The sequence below is a fragment of the Onychomys torridus genome, chromosome 4 (genome assembly GCF_903995425.1).
Source record: "Onychomys torridus chromosome 4, mOncTor1.1, whole genome shotgun sequence".
Lineage (NCBI taxonomy): Eukaryota > Metazoa > Chordata > Mammalia > Rodentia > Cricetidae > Onychomys > Onychomys torridus.
Genome location: NC_050446.1, coordinates 148,224,333 through 148,233,722, shown reverse-complemented (window position 1 = coordinate 148,233,722; position 9,390 = coordinate 148,224,333). Strand labels below are relative to the sequence as shown.

General features: G+C 47.9%; 1 protein-coding gene across 1 annotated transcript in view; it reads left to right on the top strand.

Moving 5' to 3' along the window:
* Positions 1-491: 491 nt before the first annotated feature.
* Positions 492-9,390, top strand: part of Rin2 (Ras and Rab interactor 2) — a 211,251-nt gene continuing 202,352 nt past the window's right edge. Inside the window, exon 1 of the mRNA XM_036185194.1 lies at positions 492-574. The gene's annotated coding sequence lies outside the window, so the exon portion shown is untranslated. The remainder of the gene's footprint in view (positions 575-9,390) is intronic.

Sequence of the window (9,390 nt, the reverse complement as noted above, 5' to 3'; positions counted from 1 at the left end):
CATCCCTGGGACCCTGGCAGCTGAACTTCTCCAGCCCGTGCCGCCCCTTCCCGCAATCTAAAATTGGTCTAAAGGGAGGTGCGTGCACGCATCCGAGAAAGAAAGGAGAAAGGGGAAACCTCCCAGAAACAAACTCTGGCAGTGGCGGAGAGCGCAGAGGGAACCGGGTGGAGCCGAGGACGGTCGGGGTGGGTCCAGCCAAGTTTGCTCCGGGTTAGGTAAACTTTTCGATTCAGCCCTACACGTCCCAGCCTGAGAGTTCCTGGTAACCCGATTAGTGCCCGAGGGTGGGCGGGACCAGGGGTCGCGCAGGCGCTTTGCTCTTCACCTCCAACCAGCTCGCCCTTACTGGGTCTCAGAGAAGCTGGGAGGGGACCTGGGAGGAGGGGATCTTCAGAGGGGCAGGGCGGAGGCAGACACAAAGCCTTTCCCTCCCCCATCCTCCTACCCCCCCCCGCCACGCCCCTCCGCCCCTAGGCCTTCTCTTCTTCCTCCTGGGCGGGGAATCCTATCCCTGCTCAGTCACCGACCTGCCGGTCACCCCCGCCTCCGGGATCTGCACCAAGGGCGCGAGGTAAGGGGCAGCGGCATTGGAGACCCCACCTCCAGTGGGGAGAACCGGGTACCAGCCGCGAGGTGCAGTGCCCCAATGTTCTGCTGTCTCTTGAGATTAGGAGGAGAGAACCAACCAACTGGCGTCCTCAGCGGTCCTGCCGGACCAGTGGAGGGCGGGGGGAGCAAAGGCGAGTCAGGACGCTGGAACTTGAGGCAGGGTGACTTTCCGGGGTCCGAACCAGGGAACATCACGGGGTGTCCTCGACTGACCTTTGCAGGGGTTGGGTAGTGGGCAGCCACCGAGGGTGTGGGCGAGATAACTGGTGGTGCAGGTGCGAGTGTCTGTGTGTGCGTGTCGCGCCCAGCACACCGGAGCTGGGAGGTGGGTGGGGACCTTTGTTAAACTCTACCTGCGACGCCGCCTGAGGTGTGTCAGATATGCCTGTGCTGGCAAGTCAAACCCCAACAGTCACTGCTCCTCCGGTGCAGAGCACACGCTGTGATCCGACGCTTTCCCCCATCAGTGGAGCAGAGGGGTCAGCAAGTCCTGGCAGGAGGCACGAGGACTGTCACAGTGATTGAGGGCATTGCCGCCTGCAGTGCAGGAGTTCTGGGTTCCAGCTGGGAAGAGACGGGGCCATTTTTCCACTTGAAAGCTTAGGGGGTCCCCCCTTTGTGCTGGTACTCCACTCTTAGCCAGGGCTCTCAGGAGTGTGGCATCTACCTTCTCGAGATGGCGTTGGCCCGGGATTGCAGGGTTCGCAGAAATTCAGCTGGAAAGCGGATGAAGTATTGCCAAGAAATACAAGGCAAGGTCGGCCTTTGGGCCTTGAGAGGCGCCTCTCTTCTCAGAGCCCTGGAGTCCCTGGGGCTTTCCTAGTTCTACAGAGGCAACCAGCAATCTGCACACAGTGCAGCCGCGCTTCCTTGCAGAGCTTAGACGCATTGTGGTTTCTTAGGAACATGGTTTGTCCACCAACAGGACTTTGTAAATACTGAAGAAATGTAAACACTTGGCGACACTCGGAAATTAAGATAAATAGTAACTTCAGCACAATGCTTTTAAAAAAGAAACTTGTTTTAAAAGATCCGTGATGAGCAAAATGTCAACATTTTAAATAAATACAGGTGCTGGTTGTTATGTCCAGGCATTATTATTCATTGGGATCATTGTCCCCGTTCTGTGGTTTATGAAAGTTGACAATGGCATGCATCAGATGGGGCAACTTGGGCTTTCGGCATAGTCTTATTTATTGACTCCAGAGCTTTTATTAACCTTTCCCCTACTTCAGGATGGGGAGGATGTTTTGATAAGGGGCTCATTTTCCTCCTGGCCTCAGGCTCCCTGTATCCCTGAACTTTCACATTCTTCATGCTTTTGCCTCCTTTAGGGGACAAAGGGATCTGGGGGGGGGGGCTGGGACAGCAAGGAGCCTTTATATTTAGGACTTGGAAAGAAGGGTGTTGACAGGAGCTTTTGAGTTGGGGTTTGTTCTAGGTCATTGAGGTTGGGGGACATGATGGAGAGGAACAGCCAGCGACCAGGAATTCCCTCATATGCAAATAGGTTCTCAGAGTAATGAGTTCCCTCTAGGGGATGCAAGTGCTTATTGAGAGATGATGAATACAAATGGACCCCGTGAGCTCATATGTTTGAATGTTTGGTCCCTAGTTGAGGGAACTGTTTAGGAAGGATTCAGAAGAGGTGTGCCCTGTTGGAGGAGGTATGTCAAAGGGATGGGCTTTGAAGTTTGAAAGGTCATGCCATTCCCAGGGTGCTCTTTGCTTCCTGTTTGTGGATCAGGATGTGAATTCTCAGCTGCTGCCCCAGTACCCTGTCTGCCTGCCTGCCTCCATGCTCCCTGAATTGTGGTGATGGACTCCTATCCCTCTGGAATTGTAAGCCCCAAATAAACCCTTCCTTCTGTAATTTGCCTTGGCCGTGGTGTGTTATCACATTAGAAAAGCAGCCAAGATACTACCCCAGCAGCTCTCATCCTCCTCCAAGGGGATCCTCCCCAGTACCTCTCCAAAGTCATGGCCCATAGCTACCATAAAGAGTTGTTTTGCACCAGGTAGTGGTGGTGCATGCCTTTAATCCCAGCACTTGGGAGGCAGAGCCAAGTGGATCTCCGTGACTTCAAGGCCAGCCTGGTCTACAGAGTGAGATCCAGGACAGGCACCAAAACTACACAGAGAAACCCTGTCTCAACCCTCTCCCCCCGAAAAAAAAGTTGTTTTGCTCCCTAGAAGTAACCTCCTTACTTCACTCAGTCCTTCTCCTCTTCTTCTTGGAGACAGAGCTACATCCTTTACTTTATCAGGGGACCTTCAAGAGGAACCCATCATTAGGCCCATTCTTCATGTGCATCCTATAACATATCTTGTCCAACCCCTGTTGGTCTATCCAAGATGTGGAATGATTCTTCAAGGATCTGAATGGTTTCAGTAAGGAAGTTTACCCTGCTGTCTTCCTTCTTTGCCTGTTAGTCACCCCCCCCCCAATCGTGTGTGTGTGTGTGTGTGTGTGTGTGTGTGTGTGTGTGTGTGTATGTGTGTGTGTATGTGTGTGTGTATGTGTGTGTGTATGTATGTGTGTGTGTGTATGTGTGTGTATGTGTGTGTATGTATGCATGTGTGTGTGTATGTGTGTATGTGTGTGTGTGTGTGTGTGTGTGTGTGTGTGTGTTTATGATATCATTTCCAATGCCATGAACTCTACTTGTTTACTGCCAGTGAGTTTCCAAAGCCGAATCCTAACCCTTGTGACTTGCCACTAAAGGAGTGTGGGTTGAATGAATGGATTAATGAACGAATGAATGAATGAACCAGAGTATCCCCTTTTTTAAAGCACTTTGAACAGTACTCAGCAGGAAGTATACCTTAGGAGGGTAATGGCTCTGAAGGAAGCAGATAATGTTTTCATAGATATTTATTAATTTATTTGTTAGTTTGTTTGTTTGTTTGTTTTGGTTTTTCAAGACAGGGTTTCTCTGTGTAGCTTTGCACCTTTCCTGGAACTTCCTTTGTGGCCCAGGCTGGCCTTGAACTCACAGTGAGCCGCCTGGCTCTGCCTCCTGAGTGCTGGGATTAAAGGTGTGCGCCACCACCACCCAGCATGATCTTTATTTTTATAGATAGTAACTCAATTGTTTCTCACACAATCCAAGTCACATTTTGTAGATGAGGATATGGAGGCCCCAAAGGGTCAGAGCACCAAGGGAGGCCAGCCTCCAGGTCCAGCTGCACCCCAAACCATTTGCCCAGACTACATACAACATCACGACCTTGAGCAGGAGATTCACTAGAGAGACAGTGGCTTGGTAACCTGTTAGGGAAATGCTTACAGGGACTCTAGGGTGATACCATGATGTGGCATGTTTGCAAACTCCCTGTGGGGACAGAGAATCTTCTGGAAACAACTGTGTTCCAAGAAGTCTAACTGGGGAGATGCTCTTTACTTTTAACCCCGGACCTGCTGCCAGCTTTGTCAATTTCTAAGGAGGGTAGCTTCCATCCAGTGTTCACACTGGTGATAAGGATGTACATTCAGGATGTCAGGAAAGCATAGTAACCACTCACTCTGGAAGTTGCTGTTTTACCTGCTCTGTACTTCTGACTGGTGGGAGTCAATACCCCAGGGTTCAGTTAGATCTGAGGCTCTCTCTGTAGCTGCCTTGCGAGACTGCCTGGAAGCCTTCTCATCTCAGCTAGACTGCCCAGCTCTAAGTGTTCGCAAGGCAGCTGTGCTGTATTAACTGCTTTCCTACTGGTTATGTCCCAGAGGTTTAGAGTCCATGGTGGTAGATGAAGACGTAGTGGAAGGAGCCAGAAGCTGGGGGTTCACATCTTAAACCTTAAACATGAATCAGAGAAGAGTGAACTCAACTCTTGCAGAAGTTGACCTCCTGTGACACTTCCTTCAACAATGCCATAACTCTTAAGCCTTCCTAAGCATCTGGAGCAAGCATTCAAGTGCCTGAGACTGTAAGGGACACCCCCTTTAAACCACCACATATGCATATGAGCTGTTTACTCCAGAGTTCTTATAGTGAGCATATTTTTGAAGTGCTGGGGATGAACTGGGGCCACACACAAACACACACACAATGAGCCACTATTCAGCCAGAAAGTGCTGTCACTGAGGTTTATCAAATCTCTGAGTAGGAAGATGCACCCACTCTGCGAGTTTTCAGTTCACTCACTTGCTCCTGTGGATTTTCTAGATGTCAGCGCCAGCCTTTCCTTATGTAAAAGCAGTAGCAGCCATTCTATGGGGGAGTTCAGACTGGGAACAAAGGGTTTCCAGCTGCTCTTCCTCACCTGGGAGGTGCAGCCCTCAGTTCCTGTGCACCCATTGTTGGGAGCCAGGTGTTTCTAAATCAAAGTGAGTCTGAACTATACTCTTGGGGAACTTTCCACAGACTTCTAAGCCCTCCAGTCAGCCTCCATTGCAACTTAAGAGACCTAAAGAGAGGATAGTATTTTAGACTCAAAGGGGAACTATGGACTGACACCATGGTAAAGATGGATAATGGTGACACTTCTGTATTTCTAGTAAGTACTGAGCATTGTCACTTGTCTGCAAAGTCTGTTAAGAGTGACATTTGTACGCATTCAGCAGGGTGACATCACTAAAGTCTAGAGTAAGAATGAGCTTCCCTGTCAGGTGGAGTGGGCACCCAGATGAGGTGAAGAAAATGCCTCAAAGCATAAGGAATCATCAGCTAAGTTCATGGCATATGTGTTAGGGTAAGGTGTGGTGTGCACACAGGCATGTGTTTAGATGCTCTTGGATGTTTAATAGGGAACATGGTAGGGAAGAAATACTGAATGTGATTTGATTGCCCCAAGCACTAGCAGCTGAACCCAGGCGCTTGAGTATGAGGCCAGTGTCCTACCACTGAGTTGCAGCTGCAGCCTGTCTTTATTTTTATTTTGAGGTTGGGTCTCACGAAGTTGCCTTGAATTGAATCATCCTGCCTTAGCCTCTCAGTGCTGGGATCATAGACATATGCCACCAGGATGTGTGGCTCTTAGTATGATTTTTAAACTGTTGTGTTCTCTTTTACCCTTTTTAAAATTGTGTGTGTGTGTGTGTGTGTGTGTGTGTGTGTGTGTGTGTGTGTGTGTAGGCCATTTCCTTCGAGACAGAATCTCTCATTTGCCTGAAGTCCACTAGTTAGGCTAGATCAGTTGGCCAGGGAGCCCTAAAGACCCTCCTGTCTCTCTTCCCAGCACTGCGATTAGCATTTTCACAGGTTTCCTGGAGATCAAACTCAGGCTTGTGTTTGTAAGGTGTTTCCTTACTGACTGAGCAATCCCTCAAGCCCTAACCTGCTGAGTTAAAGAGCCTGTATACCACCTAGCTATTACAGAAGCAATCAGTGAGCAGTGGGAAGCACAGGAGTTACCAGGACACAGTGAGTCACTGGGGCACAGTGAGTTGAGAAACTTCTCTGGGGTGAAACTCCAGGTCAGACAGGAAGACGGTCAAAGCAGAGTTCTGGAAGCTCAGGTCCAAGGTGTGTGTGGAAAAGGACAGGAAGAGCCTGTGCTGATCAGAGCATTCAACCTGCTAGTTATCGGCGTCTGTAGGGATTGTTTAGGACCCAGGCTCTCCCTGGCTAGGCGTTTTTTAATATTCACCAAGAGAAGCATCGAGAGTCTGGGGACAAGCTAATACAGCCATCCGCAAAAGGTTGATATAATAAATATTGATTATTAATGAATGATTGATCTATAATGAATGGTTGATTAAACAAATTTTTGTTTTGTTTTGTTTTTCAAGACAGAATTTCTCTGTGTAATAGTCCTGGCTGTCCTAGAACTCGCTTTGTAGACTAGGCTGGCCTTGAACTCACGGAGATATGCCTGCCTCTGCCTCCTAAGTGCTAGGATCACAGGCATGCACCACCACTGCCTGGCTAAACAACCTTTTTATTTCACAGCAGAAATGTTTTCAACTTCCTAGCAGTTTGGTAAAAGTTTACACATAGTTTTATGGATGAGGCCAAGAAAATAAAGTTAGATCTTGTTTTAAAATGAGGCTCTAGACATTCCAGCCTATGGTAAGATAGCCTGCTTGTCATCAAGAATCCATGGTTTCAAGGATCTGAATGCTGGCCAGGCTGATGGACTCTGCTTGGGAATCCTTGATTTGGTTTTGTGTAGGAACAGTTATAAAGATATATTGTGTTTTGTTTAAGTCATCGGTAAGAGTGATTTAAATGATGTTGATGAGCTTTTAGTTTCCAAATGGGACACAAACTCAAAATTTGTTCTGATTTCTGCTATGAACTTAGGTCTGATGGTGGTCTGGCCAAGTGACAGTGCGTAGTGTTAGTGTATAATCATCCAATTGCCTGAAATCTCAGAATTTGAGTCATTTTTAAGTTCCAACTGGGAAGCTTTTGTTGTTATATTTTTCAATGAATGAAGTCTTCATGCTTGCATTCCTGAAGTTGTTAAGGTTGAAGTCTGGACCCTGGGAGCCCTTACAACCTAGGCTTCCCTGCAAGCCAATTAAAGAGACATAGTGGAGATTAGAGAAGAGTTATTCTGTGAGGTCACTTTGAGAAGAGAAACAAAGAAGTCATGTGACTCCCAAAGCCATGTTTTTACTGGCATGTTTCAGTTTAAATAGACTAGAAAGAGGCATGCATAAGTAAGCAGCCTTGGTGAGGTGTGGTCCCGCCCTTGGTGACTGTCATTGTCTTAGCTCCAGTCTCTTGCAGGGTGGTGTGGGAAGTTGTCAAACACTGTAAGATCTCTTCCTGGGAGACAAATTCCTCCTCTGGTTGGCCCTAGAGCTTCTTCTCTTCCCCTTCTCCCAGCATGAGATTCCTGGGATGTTCCAAATTCCAAATTTCGGTAGTCAATGACAGACATCCTGTTTTCCTTAGTGAGCAAGCAACAGGGTTGGGGTAGGGAGTGGAGCAGCAGTAGAAGACCCCTTGCTCTTGGCTAGATTGATGTTGGAAGGACAGCACTCCACCCCTGTGGACACCAGACCTGCCTGACAGGCCTGTGGAGGGAAGGAGAGGAAAGGATTGGCAATTGGTGAGGCTGCGGACTGGAGGGTACCCCTCCAATTGTGACTGTTTCATTTAGAGTGGCTTCCATAACATTTCTTGGCTCCCCATTAAGGTTAACTGAGGTCTGGTATATGATGTGCAGCCAGCTCTTCCTCTGTCCCTCTTCCATGTAGAGTACCTTTCGTGGCCGTCTGTCCATGGGGAACCCCATCCCATTCTTCCTATATTCTGAGATTCCTGCCTTAACAGATGGTGTGTATCCAGTATTATAAACAGTTTTCCTTCAGGACATCTCATACTTCAATTATGCCTAATGCATTTCTCCCTAAACAGTATATGGAGTGACCTTTGACTACACCAATGACATAAACAAGACAGGAAAGTACAGTTTAATATGGCACCAGTGATCCCCCTTTCTTAAACTGTTTCCACAGGACTCTGAGGTTGGAGGCAGAGTCATTTCTAAGAGCAAAGCTAAGAAAGGGTGGGTTCAAGGTAGGCACTCAGATCACTTTTATTTCAAGAGTAGTGTGACTTTTTACAAAAGGGGGGTACTTAATTCTGTCCTGAGCATCCAAGAAGAGTCACAGAGGAAAATGTCTAAGATAGAAGATGGGTTCATTGGTTTTGATTTAACAGCAAGCAGGTTGCAGGAAGGAGTGATAAACATATGGTATGAGGCCCAAAAGGAGCATTGTGCCTGGGACGAGGGGCTGTGGTGAGGAGACAGCCTATCAGGGTTCTGCTTAGAATGCCGGACTCCAGCTGGCCTCTGTGAAGCATGTAGAAAGATAAGGAGGATGTGGGCCAGGCCCTCTGAGGCTTTTTAGGCCAGAAGGGAGGCAATAACTTATGTGTGCATGATAAACAGAGGACAGTGTTGGGCAACATCATTCCTTGAACAGTAGATACACATTATCCTTCTGGGAAATAGTTCCTGGTTTCTGGTTTTGTTTTGTTTTTATTATTATTATTATTACATTTTTATTGCATGGGGAGGAGGTGAAAGCCTGTGAAGGAACAGTCCAGTCTACAAACAGATGCTCAGAGTCCCATACAGATGTGTATCTTTAAAATTATATATGAAGAATCAGCCTTCTTTACCTAGAACATTTTCACAGAAGTTTCTGTCTTAGACCAGGTTCTCTAGAAGTGGGCTCCAAGGTGAAGATGGACTAGGAAATGTTCTATGGACAGAAAAAAATAGGGAGGTGAGAAAAGGAGCCGAGTGGGAAAGAAGCCTAATAAGGATGCACATCTAGCAAACTGCACGGAGGGAAACTTGGCTCTGTGCCATAGGAAAGTTCTGAAAACACATAGGCCCATGGGCACAACGAGAGCAGAGGGAGCTTCCTGGAGTACCCCATCAGACTTTGCCTGAGGGCTGTGCCTAGCTCTTCAGCTCTCTTCTCTGTACTGGCAAAGGGCGTCCCATAGTGGGAGGGCCATTCCCCAGCAGAGATGTACCATGAAAATGTGCAGGAGTGAGTGTGGCAGAGGAACCTGAGGGTATGTGGGCTCACCACGGCAGCACCTGCCATAATGAAGTCCTTAGAGTCCAAACTGGGGCCCTGGCAACCCTTAAGAGACAATGGGGAAGAAAAGAGAAACTAGGTTTATCCAATGTGGCCACTTTGAGAAGAGTACAGAGGTCCATCGATGACTCATGCATCTGGCTTCAGTCATGATGTAAGATTCAGATTTAAATCAAATAACAGGAGGTGTGCTTAAGCAGTCCTGGTCAAGGTGTGGTCCCACCCATCATCGTCACAGATATAGTCTCTCTGGAAGGGTAGTC